General features: G+C 45.1%; 1 protein-coding gene across 1 annotated transcript in view; it reads right to left on the bottom strand.

The window, feature by feature from the left end:
* Positions 1-17,074, bottom strand: part of LOC140208553 (NACHT, LRR and PYD domains-containing protein 3-like) — a 124,318-nt gene that overhangs the window by 92,051 nt on the left and 15,193 nt on the right. The window contains exon 2 of the mRNA XM_072277300.1: positions 13,166-13,388. The gene's annotated coding sequence lies outside the window, so the exon portion shown is untranslated. The remainder of the gene's footprint in view (positions 1-13,165; positions 13,389-17,074) is intronic.

Genomic DNA, 17,074 nt, shown 5'->3' with positions numbered 1-17,074 from the left:
TCACCTCTCTTCTCAATTTCCCATCTACTCTCAGTCTTAAATACCCCCGACCTGGCTCCACAGCTGCCTCTGCTAATTTCACAAATTCACTACACTCTGACTTTGTCTGTATCTCTGTTATAAATAGACGCCCCTCTATCCTGAGGCTGATTCACCATTTTAATTGTGTGGAATTTGACCGCCTGGATTGCTGATTGGGATCTTCTGTCGGGAGAATTAAGTGAAATGCATGCATCTTTCAGTAGCCCGGATAGCTGGATAATAATGAATAAATGGCCGACAGGTCGGGGAAGTTAACAGGACACACTGCCCAACATCAGACCACCCATGTCAACACTCGTGTCAGTACTCAGTGATGGAAATGTGGTCTCTCCCCCGGAGGACCCTGTACCTCTCCCGATCCCACAGACGATCCGCTTCAATAACGAACAGGAAATAACCACTGCCCTCCGGGGGCTGTGTGCATGCGCAGAGTGATTATTGCGCAATCAGAGCGGAGGGTCTCCCCAGGGAACAAATTCCAGTGACTCACTCCGTGGGGGAAAATCAAACTTACCCCTCACATCTCCTTTAACCTACCCACTCTCACTTTAAATGCATGGCCTCTTATCTCATATATTTCAACCCCGGGAAAAAAGATATTGTCTATCTACTCTATAGATGTCTCTCATGAACTTATAAACGTCTATCAAGTCTCACCCCAGCCTGCGTGTGTCCAGAGAAAACAACACAAGTTTGTCCAGCCTCTCGTTATAGCTCATGCGATCTAATCCAGGCAATATCCTGGTAAACCTCTTCAAAGCCCCAACATCCTTCCTAGAATGGGGGCAACCAGAACTGTATGAATTACTCCAGATGTGGTCTAACTAGTTTTATAAAGCTGCAACACAACTTCCCGACTTTTCAACTCAGTGCTTCAACTAATAAGGACAACCACGCCATTTGCCTTCTTAACCACCCGATCTAACTGTGCAGTCTCTTTCAGGGAGCGATGAACTAAGAGTCAAAAATCCCTCTGATCATCAACACTGTTCAGGGTTTTGCATTTAACAGTGTACTGTCTCTACATTCGAACTACAGGTCTGCCAAGATGATCTTCACCAATCAAATCTCACTGAGATTTCTCAGGTCCTGTTGAATTTATTGCCAAGTGCATAAGTACGGGAAGGTACAGGTACAGAGAAACATTGACTTGCAGCAGCATCACAGGCAGGTGCATTCAGATAACACACAGAACAGAAATTATACAATTCTCTGTCAGTAACAATATAGAAATATGTTTTACGTCATCCTGCTAACAGGACCAGAACAACAGGGGCTGAGCGGCGGCTCATCTCAGACGGTTCGGTGTGAAGGTCTCACATCTCGGACCGACCCCGGCAGATTCTGTCAAGGAAGCGAGGCGAGGCCGCCAGTTCGGGAAAGTTCATCCCCTCCCCCTTCAGGTTTCACCGATCACCTTGTGTTTCTCTCTCCCTCCCCCACCCCCACCTTTTATTCTCCAGTCCTGCCGAAGGGTTTCCGCCTGTAACGTCCCAATTCACTCTCACTATGGAATGAGCAAAGTCACTTTAACCCTTTCTCCAGCAGGGAAACCGATAATACCTATACCCTGATATAGGAGACACCACTTACATCTGATCCCGTAACCGGATGGTGTTCAGTGCGGTGCCGGGTAACCACAGTCTGACTTGCTGGATGAGCGATAATGGACCTGGATCAGAGTGCTTAAGCTGCACAGACAGTTCAGTCTGAGATGAGGCATAAATTGACATTTTCGGACTCCAATGGGTGCTAAATAACTCGCACATCACCTGACAACAGATGACGGGCGCGCAAGGTTTCCCAAATGGTCTCATCGTGAGCCCGCGAGCGTGAGAGTAATGAGCTCCGCGAGAGCGCGCGTGTCGGGCAGTGGGCGGGGCGGTGAGCTGAGCTGGTGCGCGAGAACCCCAGGGAGTCTGCACCGGGATTGACAGGGAACGGGGAGCGTGTCTCTCGGTCCGATACCGTGCTGTCCAGCACCCCGAGTTAGTCATAAATCCGACCCCCTAACGCAGCTGGGGCACATAAATAACCCACAAAGCTGGACTGTACCTCCTCCTAAAGATGCCGCCTGGCCTGCTGCGTACACCAGCAACTTTGATATGTTTGCGTAAGTAATTAATGTTTGTTTTCAGTTCAAATACATAAATAAAGTCCTATCTCCCTCCAATGCAATCATTATACCAGCTTACATTAATTAAATTGTCAGAGTTTTTTCTGGTCAGCGGACCAACATGCATAACCGGACCACACGGGCCCCTCAAAACTGCTGATGCAGATACTGACATCATTGCTGAACTGATCCAAAATTTCATCATGCATTCCCCATGTCCATCCCTGTAATACTTCAAACCCGCTGTTTATCAATAATCTCGGCCTTCGACAGAATCAAAGACTTAGCGTCCACTGGTGATAAACGAGAAGAGTTCAAATAGCTCACAATCGACACAGGAACAATAGATGTATTCGTCTGAAATAAGAAACTCTGAAAACGGAATGTGTGTCCGCTGTACAGCTCTCACACCCTTGCTTTGAAACAGGAGGCCATTGTTTTAGAACTGATCTTAATCTTTACCTAACCTGTGGAAAATGTAAATCATGCAAGCAGGAAACAGTTGGAACACAAAAGGCACCACAGCCAGAAGCGATTTCAAAAAAACAAAAATCTCCTTGATCGCTGATCCAATGCACAGACAACTCGGCGTTTGGACATAAAGATCGGAAATAAATATCAGAAGCTGAATTATTTCACCTTAATTCCCGAAGAATACTCTGATAGTGTGGATACGGTGTATCGTTTCTTACAAATAACCCCGGCCACCGCCCCACACGGATCTCTCGTAACCATGGTAACAGACACAACACTGGAGGAACTCAGCAGGTCAGGCAGCTCTATGGATGGGTGTAAACAGTCGACATTACGGACCGAGTCCCTTCATCAGGACTGGAATGGAAAGGGGAAGCGGGCAGATGATTGACTGATTTGGAAGGTGCGGTTTGTTGTTCTGTGAGACTCAGTGCTCAGGGTCTGTGAGCAAGCAGCAGCCTGTCCCGGCACATTCCTGAGAACAGGGAGCGGCCGTTAGACCCTGGCCGTTAGGCCATTTCTGTGGGTAGGTTATTAAACTGCACACAATACTCCAAATTAGGCCTCATAACCCTCTTAAATCATGCAATCTCCTGTACTGAATACCTTAATTTATGAAGGCCAATGTGCCAAAGATTTCTTCACTACCTTATTTAGTTGTGCCGCCACTTTCAATGGATTGTGGACCTGTATTCCCGGGCGCCTTTATTCTACCGCACTCCTCAGTGCCCTACTGCTCACTGTGTAGTCCTATCCTGGTTGATCCTACCGAAGTGCAACAGCTGACAGGTCTGCATCCAATTCCATCTGACATTTCCCTCCTGATACAGATCCCGCTGCAAACCCTGATAGTCTTCAATCGCTGTCAAATACACCCTAAACCTTGGTGTCACCCACAAATTTGCTGATCCGGTTAATCTAATTATCATCGAGGTCATTGATATAGATGACAAACAACGGATGTCAGCACCGATCCCTGCGGAATTCCACCAGTCACAGGTCTCCAGTCAGAGCGGCAACCATCTGCTACCACTATTTGCCTTCCTCCTCCATGCCAACGTCTACTCCCATTTACTACCTCACCCTGAACACCAAGAGAATAAAATTTATTAATCAACACCCTATGCAGGACCTTGTCAAATGCCCATTTAGAAAATATCCAGTGCCTTTCCTTCATCAACTTTCCTGGTAACATTCCTCGTGCCTTCTTCAAAAAACTCAGTAAGATTGTCTAGAACACATGAAGTCATGTTGGATATCCTTAATCAGTCCTGTTTATTTAAATACTCCAATATCCCGTCCTTCCAATGTCTTCCCACAACTGATGTCAGGCACACTGGCCTATAATTTCCTGGTTAATTTTGGAGCCTTTTTTAAACAGCAGATCAAAATTAGCTATCCTCCAATCTTCTGGTACTTCCCCTGTCTTTGAGCATAACATAAACATATCAGCTACGTCCCTGTAATTTCTGCATTCGCATCCATTGGGGTCCGATGGCTGAACTTCTTAGTCGCTGGGGATATATACACTCGAATTTGCCCAATATGCCAAACACTTACTCATCCATACTCTGTATAACATCCATGGCCTCACTTCTCCTTTGCCTCACTTCTATAGATTCTCTTCCTGAGTGAACACAGAAGCAAAAATCCACTTAAGAACTCCTCTATCTTTTTTTGCTCCATGCGTACATTACCATTCTAATAATCCAGATGATCAATTGTGCACCCTGCAATCTTTTGCTTTTAAAATATCGGTATAATCCCTCACCTTGTCTGCTAGGACAACCTTATGCCACCCGATAGCCATTCTTTCCTCAATGTTATCCTGTATTTCCTCGACTCCAAAAGTACCTCACATTTTTTCTACCTGCCTACACCTGTTATACACCTATTTTTTTTCTATACCAGGGCCTTAATCTCTCTTGATAAACTGGTATATTTACCTTTTATTCGGACAGGCACATAAATACATTGAAGTCTACAAATTGTATCTTTCAAGGTTTCCCATTTACCAAGTATTCATTTGTCAGAATATAGCCAATTCACACTAGTCAGATTCTTTCTCATAACATCAAAATTGTTCTTTCTCCAATTTAGCATCTCAACCCCTGGAGCAGAGCTATCGTTGTCCACACTTCCTTTGAATCTGATGACATTATGATCACCGATGCAAAGAATTTCCCTACACAGACTTCTGTTACATGTGTCCTGTCCCAGTCCCTAATGGGAGATCAAGAATCACACTTGAGTCTTTGGGACTTCAATGTACTGATTAACAAAACTTTTCTGAAGACATTTGTCAAATACATGAGTACATCTACTTAATTTACAGTATGAGAGTTCCAGTCCGTATGTGGAAGGTTAAAATCAAATTATAACCAATTATGTTTCTTGCAATTTTCTGTAATGTCTACTAATTTGTTCCTCTAAATCCCTCAGACTCTTGGGTGGTCTATAAGACAGACCCATTAACATGTTTAAACAATTTTAATTTCTCCGATCTACCCATAAGACCTCACTGGATGAGTTGCCCCATCTGTCCTTACTGCACACTGCCGTGACATTTTCCCTGAGTAGTGAAGCCACCCCTACCCCTTTAATCAATCCCTCATGCTCTGTCATGTCTAAAACAACATAACCCCAGAAAATCGAGCTGCCAGTTCTCTGCAAGCTGGTCTCAATAATGGCAACAATATCATAATTCCATGTGTTGATCCATGACCCAAGCTCATCTGTCTTTGCTTCAATACTTGTTGCATTGAAATATAAGCAGCTCAGAACACGAGTCACAACATGGTTAACCTTCCATTCCTGACTCTGTCTGAGGTCTCAACAACATCTATTTGAGAAACTTGGATAGGTACATGGATGGGAGGGGATGGAGGGCAGGTCAATGGATCTGGACAGATTAACAGTTCGACAGGGAGATCAGGAACTGTGCACAGTAAAGCTCCCGGTGTGGGAAAGGGAGAATAGGAATCATTCGCAGTAAAGCAGCCGGTGTGGGATATGGAAACCAGGAATGGTGCACGATAATATCCAAAGACCGAGAATTGTGTGGAAAACCCCCGTGTGGGATTGGAGACTGGGAAACATACATAATAAACACCCCAGCTGTGGAATACCAAGACTGGGAACCACAATCTCAGGGTGGATTTGTTCAGTGACTTGTGATCAGCCATGACGAACATCCCTGACATTGTGGATGGATAAATATTTAATCCAATAATTCTGGCCTCCCTCACTCGTCTTTGCCTCCTCACCACCACTTCACCCTGCTCTCTTCTCCCTGCCTCTCCCTCACCCTTCCCAACTCGCCCCTTCTACTCACCACCCATCAACCTCGCCGTCCTTTCTCATCATCCCCCCTAGTGCTCACCCTCCTACCCCTCCGCACCCCACACCTTCAGCCCCAATCCCATCTCCCTCGCTGCCCTGTCGTTGACGTCATTCTCACTCGCCTGTCTTTCCTCGCCACCCAACCCGGTCACAAATCCTCCTCAATGTACAGCCCACCGCCCCTCCCTACTCACTGATGATCTCACCCATCCCTCTCTCCTTGTCAACCTAGTCACACCCCTCCTTACTTGCTGCCCCCCTCACTCACCCATTCCTCTTCGATGCCTCCTGCACACCCCTCCTTCGACATCCCACTCACTCACCCCCTCATCGACAACATTTATTCTACCTTCCCCTCCTACTCTCCCTAACCCTATCTCCTACTATGTCACTCCCTCACTCTCCCCACCATTTACTCCTTCCACACTCTCGCTCCTCTCTCTCTCTGCCTCTTTCCTGCATCCTCTCTCCTATTCCAATCCCCTCTCTCTACGCTTCCCATTACCCTCTCACCATCCATCCCTCTCACTGCCCTTTCTTTCCCTCGCTGTACTTCTCCCCCTCTCTATCCCCTCGCGCTAGACCTCTAACCCTGCTTTCCCTCTCCCCACCTCACTCCCCCCTTTGTCCCTCTCCCCTTCTTTCCCTCCCCACATCTCACTCTCTTACTCCACCTCTCTCTTGCCCTCTCCCTTCATTCCCCATCTCTCTACTTCCCCCACACAATTTCAGCTTCCCCCTCTCCACCTTCCACACACTCACCCTGCCCTTCCCCTTACCCTCACGGTCTCCCCCTTGCACTCACCCTTACATCAACAGCAGTTAAACGTTTAGTGGGATCCGTGACTGGGAACACTGCAGGTTCCATACCCGAGGGTAATGTTCGTTAATTTAAAGAATGCCGCAGTTGGGAATGGCACAGACTGGTTTATTTGAAGGAATCTTGGAATTAAGAAAAAGCAACTGCGGATGATGAGAGCTGAGGTAAAAATAAAATTTTGTAAACTCACAGCAAACAGGGCAGTAACTGTAACTTGTAACGTTACGGGTTCGAGACCATAGGTCATGTTCTTTATATCACGTTAAGGGTTCTATCACTCTACCCTGCAGCAGAAATGGATAAATACAATATTAACAAACAACACACATCAAAGTTGCTGGTGAACGCAGCAGGCCAAGCAGCATCTGTAGGAAGAGGTGCAGTCGACGTTTCAGGCCGAGACCCTTCGTCAGGACCATACAATACAATATTAAAGTGACTTTGTTCACATCAGACTGAGAGTGATTTGTCGAACCGGTTCCATTTGATTTCAGCAGTTGTGAGGAACGTGTGTGTGGCAGTTTGCAATGTGTCAAAACGCTGTTGGACTATTCTTGGGGAATTACTGTGTGAACCATTCAACATTTGATATTTTATCAAATGTTCCTGTTAAACGAAAGGACGGGGATGAAAAGACTCAAAAACATTAGAGATAGCCGGGAGGTGATAAACTTGATCAAGAAGAAGGAAAAGGAAATGTATGTAAAGCTTCAGAGTTAGGATCAAACAGAACACATGAGCAGTATAAATACACCAGAAAATAACTAAAAAAGGGAATTACAAAAGCCAAGAGGGGTCATTAAAAATTCTTGGCAAGTTGGATTAAAGTGAATCATAAGCCATTCTATACATTCATCAAGAGCAGGGGAATAACTAGGAAGAGAACCGTAATGCGTTCTCTTCAGTAATCATCTCGAATCACATTAGGCTGGCACCATCCCCAGCATTCACAAAACTGCATGTTATATTATATCAAAGAACACCTCACAAATAACTTCTTTGGAAAAGATCTCTAGTTCAGTTGATGACCTGAAGCATCATTGTGCCTATTTTAAAACACAGAAAGCAAAGCAACTTTGTCTATCAAAATGGAGGATGTAAAACAGTTCCACAAAATGGCAGTCTCCATTTCCAAGCACGAGGCAGGAGCAAAGACAACTGATCTGTCTGCTTCCATTGTCCTTGACCCATGAGACTTCGACATTTTCTTCCAGACTTTAAATCCACCATCATTAACAAATTGACAGTAATGAGTTAAATTGTTCCCAATTATCACCATTCTGCATTGATATAAAATTACAGTGCCGCAGCGTGTCCAAATATATCTGTAGATCAACTGCTGAGATAGTTATCAAATTAACATTATACAGACAGGCTGCAACAGGTCCAGGAGTAAACGGTCCAGATGCACCGACCTCATAACACAGCCAAAACGGGTTCTCGCTAGATCGATAGATAGATAGATATACTTTATTAATCCCGGGGAAATTTGGTAATTTGGGTAACACAGCCAAACGGGTTCTCGCCCCACATAACCTCGCCCTGAGATAATGAATTTGATTACTGGTGTCCCATTCTGTGCCCCATCCTGGGACACTGATGGCATTACTGGTGTCTGAAACCGAGCCCCACTTGGGTCTTTAAATAGCATTACAGTGCGCCATTCTGCACCCCATCATGGGACGCTGATGGCATTTATAGAGACCCTTACTGAGACTAATCCTGGGGCATCGTGGGAAAATGTTTGTGTTTCCATCGATTTTGGGAGAGAGAGGATGTGGTGGATGCAGTCGTCACAGAGAGTTACAAGGGATTTCAGCCACCCAGAACAACAGGAGTTGTATTCTATGAACGTCTCGGAGATGGGGTTGTTTTCGCTGCAGTTGGAAGTTTCCACATCCCTTAAGAGGCTAACAATTATACCAGTGCCCAGGAAAAGCAGTGTGAGTTGCATTAAAGGCTATCGTCCACAGCAATCACAACTACTGTGATGAAATGCTTTGAGAGGTTTGGATGACGAGAGTTAGCTCTGCCTATCGCAATTTTCCTGTATCCGTAATAGGTCACAATGCGAACTCATCGGCTCATCACGAGGCTTGTTTCTCGACTACAGCTCAGCGTGTAATGCAATTATTCCTATAGTTCTGATCAAAAATCTCAAACCCCTGGGACTTTCTGCCTCCCTCTGCAACTGGATCCTGGATTTCCTCACTGGAAAAGCACAATCTGTGCAGATTGGAAATAACGCCTGCACATCGCTGACAATCAACACTGGTGCACCTCAAGGATATGTGCTTCGCCCACTGCTCCACTCTCTCTGCAGCCATGGCTGTGCGGCTCGCCTCAGCTCAAATGCCAGTGACAGATTTGCTAATGACTCCGCTATTGTTGACAGATTTTCAGATGGCGAGAAGGCAAACAGGAGTGAGATATATCACCCAGATGAGTGGTGTTCCAGCAACAACCTTGCACTCAACATCGGTAAGACCAACACTCTAACTGTGGACTTCTGAACGGGTAAGATGAGGGCACAGACACACCAATCGTCATTGATCGGTCAGCAGTGGAAAAAGTGAGCGACTTCATGTTCCTGTGTGTCAACATCTCTGAGGATCTATCCAGTGCCCAACGTATCGATGCAGTTACAAAGAAGGCACGTCAAGACTATATTTCATTAGGAGTTTTGACGAGATTTGGGATGTGACCAAAGACTCGCAGATTTCTACAGCTGTACTGTAAAAATTGTTCTAACTGGCTGCACACCGCTGGATATGGTGGGGTGGGGTAAGTGGAGAAGCTACTGCACAGGACCGAAATACTGTCAGGAATGTTGTCAATTCAGTCAGCTCCATCATGGGCAGTGGTCTCCATAGCATCCAGGACATCGTCATGGAGCGATGCCTCAAAACAGCAGCATCAGTCATTAGGGATCTGCTTCACCAAGGAGATGCCCTTTTCTCATTGGTATCACCAGGAAGGTGGTACAGGAGATTGAGGGCACACACTCAACGAGTCAGGAACCGTTTCCTTCCCTCTGCCATCTGATTTCTGAATTGACATGGAACCCATGAACCTACTTCACTGAATTCATTTTTGCATAACTTATTTGATTTAACTTTTAGTGACAGATACTTACTGTAATACAGTTTCTTTCTATTATCATATATATTGAATTGTACCGCTGTCACAAAGCCAATAATGTTGAAACATATGCCTATGATATGACACATCGTCCTGATGACTCTTCGGGGATTAATTCTGATTGGTCCATCGGGCTGAAGATCCACTTCCCATGTTCTTCTCCGTTCCCCAATAACAAAGTGTGCAGATAGACAGACAAAGATCACATTCCCTATCCCTGGGACCCAATCACAGCCGCTGTGGGGCAGTAATGCCACTGCTCTGCTCGTTGGAGATGGGAAACCATCTTTTTCATTTCACTTTCCACACAGCCAGACTCTGGACATTGCCGATTTGGGGCTGTGTTCATAGGGATATCCCAAGCTTTTTGAAGCAGACTCACTCCACTGCCCTGAGAGGACACTTGCAGTGTGGACGGTGCTGCAGCAGCCCCGGGGACATCAGATCCTGGACTCAGACACTGGGCATTGGGCAACAGCACAACTGTATAATTTCATATTTCATAACTTTCATGGTTAGTTTCTCCCCGGAGCAGCGAAAGTATAACGTGCAAGAATGTTGTTGGTCAGTTATCAGACTGGGACAACGAGACAATTACTGCTCTAGGAAAAAGAGCAGTTACTTTACTGAATTAAAAATATATAGTTTAGTACAATTTAGCAAGACATTTGGCAGAGTCCCACATGGCAGATTAGTCAAGAAGGTCCAGGGGTTTGGCATTCAGGATGAGGTGGCAAACTGACTTCGACATTGGTTTCACGGGAGAAGCCAGTAAGTGGTGGAAGATGGTTTGACTCTCTGACTGGAGACCAATGACTCGTGGAGTGCAGCGGGGTTCAGTGCTGAGTTCATTATTGCTCATCATCTCTGTCAACGATCTGGATGATTTAATTACTGCAATAGTTATAGAACATAGAATAGTACAGCACAGTACAGACTCTTCAGCCCACAATGTTTGCCAACCCTCAAACCCTGCCTCCCAGATAAGCCCCTACCTTAAATTCCTCCATATACCTGTCTAGTGGTCTCTTAAACTTCACTAGTGTATCTGCCTCCACCACTGACTCAGGCAGTGCATTCCACGCACCAACCACTCTCTGAGTGAAATATCTTCCTCTAATATCCCCCTTGAACTTCCCACCCATTACCTTAAAGCCATGCCCTCTTGTATTAAGCAGTGGTGCCCTGGGGAAGAGGCACTGGCTATCCACTCTATCTATTCCTCTTATTATCTTGTACACCTCTATCATGCCTCCTGTCATCCTCCTTCTCTACAAAGAGTAAAGTCCTAGCTCCCTTAATCTCTGATCATAATCCATACTCTCTAAACCAGGCAGCATCCTGGTAAATCTACTCTGTACCCTTTCCAATGCTTCCACATCCTTCCTATAGTGAGGCCACCAGAACTGGATACAGTACTCCAAGTGTGGCCTAACCAGAGTTTTATAGAGCTGCATCATTACATCACGACTCTTAAACTCTATCCCTCGACTTATGAAAGCTAACACCCCATAAGCTTTCTTAACTACCCTATCCACCTGTGAAGCAACTTTCAGGGATCTGTGGACATGTACCCCGAGATCCCTCTGCTCCTCCACACTACCAAGTATCCTGCTATTTACTTTGTACTCTGCCTTGGAGTTTGTCCTTCCAAAGTGTACCACCTCTCATTTCTTCGGGTTGAACTCCATCTGCCACTTCTCAGCCCACTTCTGCATCCTATCAATGTCTCTCTGCAATCTTTGACAATCCTCTACACTATCTACAACACCACCAACCTTTGTGTCATCTGCAAACTTACCAACCCACCCTTCTACCCCCACATCCAGGTCGTTAATAAAAATCAGGAAAAGAAGAGGTCCCAGAACAGATCCTTGTGGGACACCACTAGTCACAATCCCTCAATCTGAATGTACTCCCTCCACCATGACCCTCTGCCTTCTGCAGGCAAGCCAATTCTGAATCCACCTGGCCAAACTTCCCTGGATCCCATGCCTTCTGACTTTCTGAATAAGCCTACCGTGTGGAACCTTGTCAAATGCCTTACTAAAATCCATATAGATCACATCCACTGCACTACCCTCATCTATATGCTTGGTTACCTCCTCAAAGAACTATCAGGCTTGTTAGACATAATCTGCCCTTCACAAAGCCATGCTGACTGTCCCTGATCAGACCATGATTCTCTAAATGCCCACAGGTCCTATCTCTAAGAATTTTTTCCGACAGCTTTCCCACCACAGACGTAAGGCTCATTGGTCTATTATTACCTGGACTATGCCTACTACCTTTTTTGAACAAAGGGACAACATTCACCTCCCTCCAATCCTCCGGTACCATTCCTGTGGACAACAAGGATATAAAGATCCTAGCCAGAGGCTCAGCAATCTCTTCCCTTGTTTTTTGTTCAGCAACAGGTTATTTGCCTTGGTCCGTACTCATTAAATTAGTTTACAGTAACTCTGTAGTCAGAGCTTTTCTTGTGAACATACCAGGCAGAAATTGGCCACTCAGCCCATCGAACCTCCTGCCCCACGCAGTGAAATCATGGCTTTCATTCCACAATGCCCGCCTGCAGCTTTCTCTAACTGATCACAACTCCACCCACCCCCACCCCCCACTGTCTGCTGTGTCGAGACCTTGAACAGAATCAATGTCTTTGCTTCTAAAGGAAGTTGAGGACATCAGTTCGAAATACCCACAATAAACACAGTCACAATGAGAAAAACAACATGCATTCATCTGAAATGACAAGTTTTGGAAACAGAAGCCATGTTGGCTAAACGGCTTTTCGCACACTTGCTTTGAAATCGTAACCCCTGATTCAAGAAGTTTTTAACATTGACATAAATTGTGGAAAATCTCAACCGTGCAGACAGGAAAATGCAAGAACACAAATACCACAACCAACAGAAGAGACAAAATAGAGCGATTAACTTCTTGCAATACACACAAAATGCTGGAGGAACTCAGCAGGCCAGGCAGCATCTAGGAAAGGAGTCCTGGCCGAAGGGTTTCAGCCTGAAACGTCCACTGTTCACTCTTCTCCATAGACACTGCCTGGCCTGCTGAGTTTCTCCAGCATTTTGTGTGTGTTTCTCCGATTTCCAGCATCTGCAGCATTTTCTCTTGTTTGCGAATATCTTCTTGGTCACTGATCCAAAACATAGGTAACATGTTGACTGGAAATAAAGATCGGAAATAAATATCAGAAGCTGAATTATTCTCACCTTAATTCACCAAGAATGCTCAGTCTCAGTGTGGGTATGTTTTCATGTCATTTTCTTCTAACTTCATCCCAGACCATCAGGCCAGGGTCATTCAGTAGCTATGGGGGAGGGGCCGGTGTTGCTGTTCAGTGAGACTCACAACGCGATTTTCTGTATACAAGCTGCTGCCTGTTTGCAAGGCAGATTCCAACTCGCACACATTCCTCAGAGCAGGGAGCGGCTTCTGTGCGGAAAACAAACAAATCGGTTTGATATTTCGCACTCACATTCAACTGTGAACAAAGCTAATTTAACACAGTATTTAAATACTTCTGTTACATGGGGAAAAACAATAAAAACACAATGGTATAGAAAAGAAAGTTCAGCAGTGTCTGCAGTCTGAATGTCTACTTGATAAAATTGCTATCAGTTTTTGAGAGTTTCCGTTATTTTACCTGAAACACCCATCTTCTGTACATATATCTGAATATATATATACACAAGTTAATTAAATAAGTCAATCTGGAGGGGGGGGGAGAGGGGCAGGGGAGAGGGAGAAGTTGGATAGAGGGGGGATACTGAGTGTGAGAGCATTTGAACTGAGAGGGGAGTGTGGGAGAGGAATTTGACCTGTATTCACTCTATCCCATTGTTTGGTTTCTGATGCACCGATCGTCCCAATGTCAGGTATACAGTTCCCTAAAATAGAGTAACATTTAGACAGTTCGATAGAGAATGCACTTGGCTTCATAGGAAAAGGCACTGAGTATCGGAGTTGAGAGGTTACGTCACAGTTACACAAGAGGTTGGTGTTGCCACACTGTGCTTGGTTTTGGTCGCCCTGCAGTAGGAACAATGATATTGAGCTGGAAGGAAGGCAGAGAGAGATTTAAACATACCTTTTTCTCAACAACTTCAATTCCCAAGCCCTGACCATCACATTTTCACCCTGGATGTCCAGTACCTATACACGTCTATTCCCCTGTCAAGAAGATATTTGCTTCTTTCTCCACGAAAGTACCAACCAGCCTCCTCCGTCTGGCAGAACTGGTCCTCACCCTTAACAAGTTCTCCTCTGGCTGCTCTCATTATTTCCAGAATTGAGGGTTAGCCATTGGCACCTGCATGGCCCTCAGCTCTCCATGCTTTTTGTTGGCTACGTAGAACAGTCCATGTTCCAACCCCTTTCAGATAATGTTTCTTTCATTACATTGTCACAAAAACAAAGGAGCTGATTGTGGACGACAGGAGGAATGGAGACAGGCTAACCCCTATTGACATCAGTGGATCTGGGGTTGAGAGGGTGAACTGCTTTAAGTTCCTCGGTATAAACATCACCAAGGATCTGACGTGATCTGTATACACCGGCTGTGTGGTGAAAAAGGCACAACAGCACCTCTTTCACCTCAGATGGTTGAAGAAGTTTGGGATGGGCCCCCAAATCCTAGGAACTTTCTACAGGGACACAATTGAGAGCATCCTGACTGGCTGCATCACTGCCTGGTATGGGAACTGTACTTCCCTTAATCGCAGGAACCTGCAGAGAGTGGTGCAGACAGCCCAGCGCTTCCTACTATAAAGGACATTTAAAAAGGCAGGTGTGTAAAAAGGGCCCGAAGGATCATTGGGGACCCGAGTCACCCCAGCCACAAACTATTCCAGCTGCTACCATCCGGGAAACGGTACCGCAGCAAAAGGACCAACAGGCTCCGGGACAGCTTCTTCCACCAGGCCATCAGACTGACTAATTCATGCGGACACAACTGTATTTCTATGTTATATTATTGTACATATTTATTATAAATTACTATAAATTGCTCATTGCACATTTAGACAGAGACGCGATGTAAACATTTTTACTCCTCATGTATATGAAGGGTGTAAGTAATAAAGTCATTTCAATTCAATTGACGACTGCATTGGTGCTGCTTTATATATCCACGATCAGGTCATCAATTTCCTCAATGTTGCTTCCAACTTCATCCCATCTTTAGATTCACATTGTCTGTTTCTGAAACCTCTCTCTCATTGCTCGATCTCTGGAAGAAAACTCTTTTATAAATTTACCACGGCTATCTTGACAATAACTCTTTCTGCCCTGCCTCCTGTAAAAATGCTATTCCATTTTTTTCGTTCCTTCCTCTCCGCTGGATCTGTTCCCAGGATGAGGCTTTTCACTGATTACAGAGGAAGAGTCGTTTTCTGCCTGAGCCAGATCAGGATGGATTAATCCACAGGGCCTGACAAGGTGTTCCCTCAGATCCTGATGGAGGCAAATGCAGAAATTTACAGGGTCCTAGCAGAGATATTGGCATCATCCTAAGTGACTGGTGAGTAACCAGTGCAATGGAGAATAGTCTATGTTGTTCGGCAGTTCAATCAAGTCTCTAAAAATAACCAAGGAAATTATAGGCTGGTGAGCCTGACATCAGCAGTGGGAAAGTAATTGGATGGTATTCTGAGAGACTGGATTTATACGTACTTCGACAGACATGGCCTGATTAATGATAACCAGCATGTCCTAGTGAGTACTTGGCCACGTCCAATCAATCTCATACAGTTTTTCAAAAAGGATGTCAGGAAAGTTGATGAAGGCGGCAAGGCAGTGGATGTTGTTTACATTGGATTGCAAGGCATCACCCAAGGGGACACCTTGTCAGGCCCTGGAGATTTATCTATCTTAACCTGCCTTGTGACTGCAATCACCCCCTCCTCTGTACACTAAATAGCATCTCTGGCTTCAGTTCTGCTTTGCCTCACTTTTTTAGATTTTGTGTCCCCCCTCCTATGATCTCCCATATTCCATTTGTGGCCACACATAGATTACTATCCTGATCTCCAGGAGGACCAATTTCATTCCTTACAATCCTTGTGCCCTTATCATATCTGTAGATCTCCTAGGATTCTCCTTCATTTTGCCTGCTAGGACAACCTCATTCCTTACTTTAGCTCTCATGTTCTTTCTTTATGCTCTCTTGCATTCCTTACACTCCAAAAGTACCTGATTTATTCCACCCTCCCCATATCTGAGATGCACCTTCTTTTTTAGTTTCTTAACCAGTGCCGCAATAACTCTTGAGAACCAAAGTTCTCTAAGCCTGTTATAATTACCTTTAATTCTGACAAAAACACACACAAGCTTTGTACTCTCAATATTTCACTTACCATGTGCACCCTTGCTAGAAAACAATCTGTCCAAATACACACTTGCCAGATCGTTTGTGACACCATTAAAATTGCCCTATCTCTAGTTCAGAATCTGCACCCATGAATCCATAATTACTTTGAAATTAATTGTATTATGATCACTCAATGCAAAGCACTGCCCTACAGAAACTTACTACATCGCCCCTGTCTTATCCCCTATCGGCATCCGTTAGTCTTGCGAGACCTTGGATCTGCGCCTGGAAAGTCTTCACTCTCCAGGGCGCAGGCCTGGGCAAGGATGTATGGAAGACCAGCAGTTGCCCATGCTGCAAGTCTCCCCTCTCCACGACACCAAGGTTGTCCAAGGGAAGGGCATTAGGACCAATACAGCTTGGCACCAGTGCTGTCGCAGAGCAATGTGTGATTAAGTGCCTTGCTCAAGGACGCAACACGTTGCCGCGGCTGGGGCTCGAACTTGCGATCTTCAGGTCGCTAGTCCAATGCCTTAACCACTTGGCCTACTGATTAAGGAAACCTTCCTGAACACATCTGACAAACTCTATCATATCCAGACATTTTACAGTTTTGGAGTCCCAATCTATATGTGAAAAGTTTAAATCACCTACCATAGCAAATTATGTTTCTTGTAGCAGTCTGTGATAAGTTCTACAAGTTTGTCCTCTAAATCTCAGGGATTATCGGATGCTTTGTACTATGGCCTGAATGAAGTGGAATACCATTTTTATTCTTCATTTCCTCCATGAAAGCCTCACTGGACGAGTT

The sequence above is a fragment of the Mobula birostris genome, chromosome 13 (assembly GCF_030028105.1).
Source record: "Mobula birostris isolate sMobBir1 chromosome 13, sMobBir1.hap1, whole genome shotgun sequence".
Lineage (NCBI taxonomy): Eukaryota > Metazoa > Chordata > Chondrichthyes > Myliobatiformes > Myliobatidae > Mobula > Mobula birostris.
The sequence above is the reverse complement of the archived record's forward strand: the minus strand, read 5'-3'. Positions and strand labels throughout refer to the sequence as shown.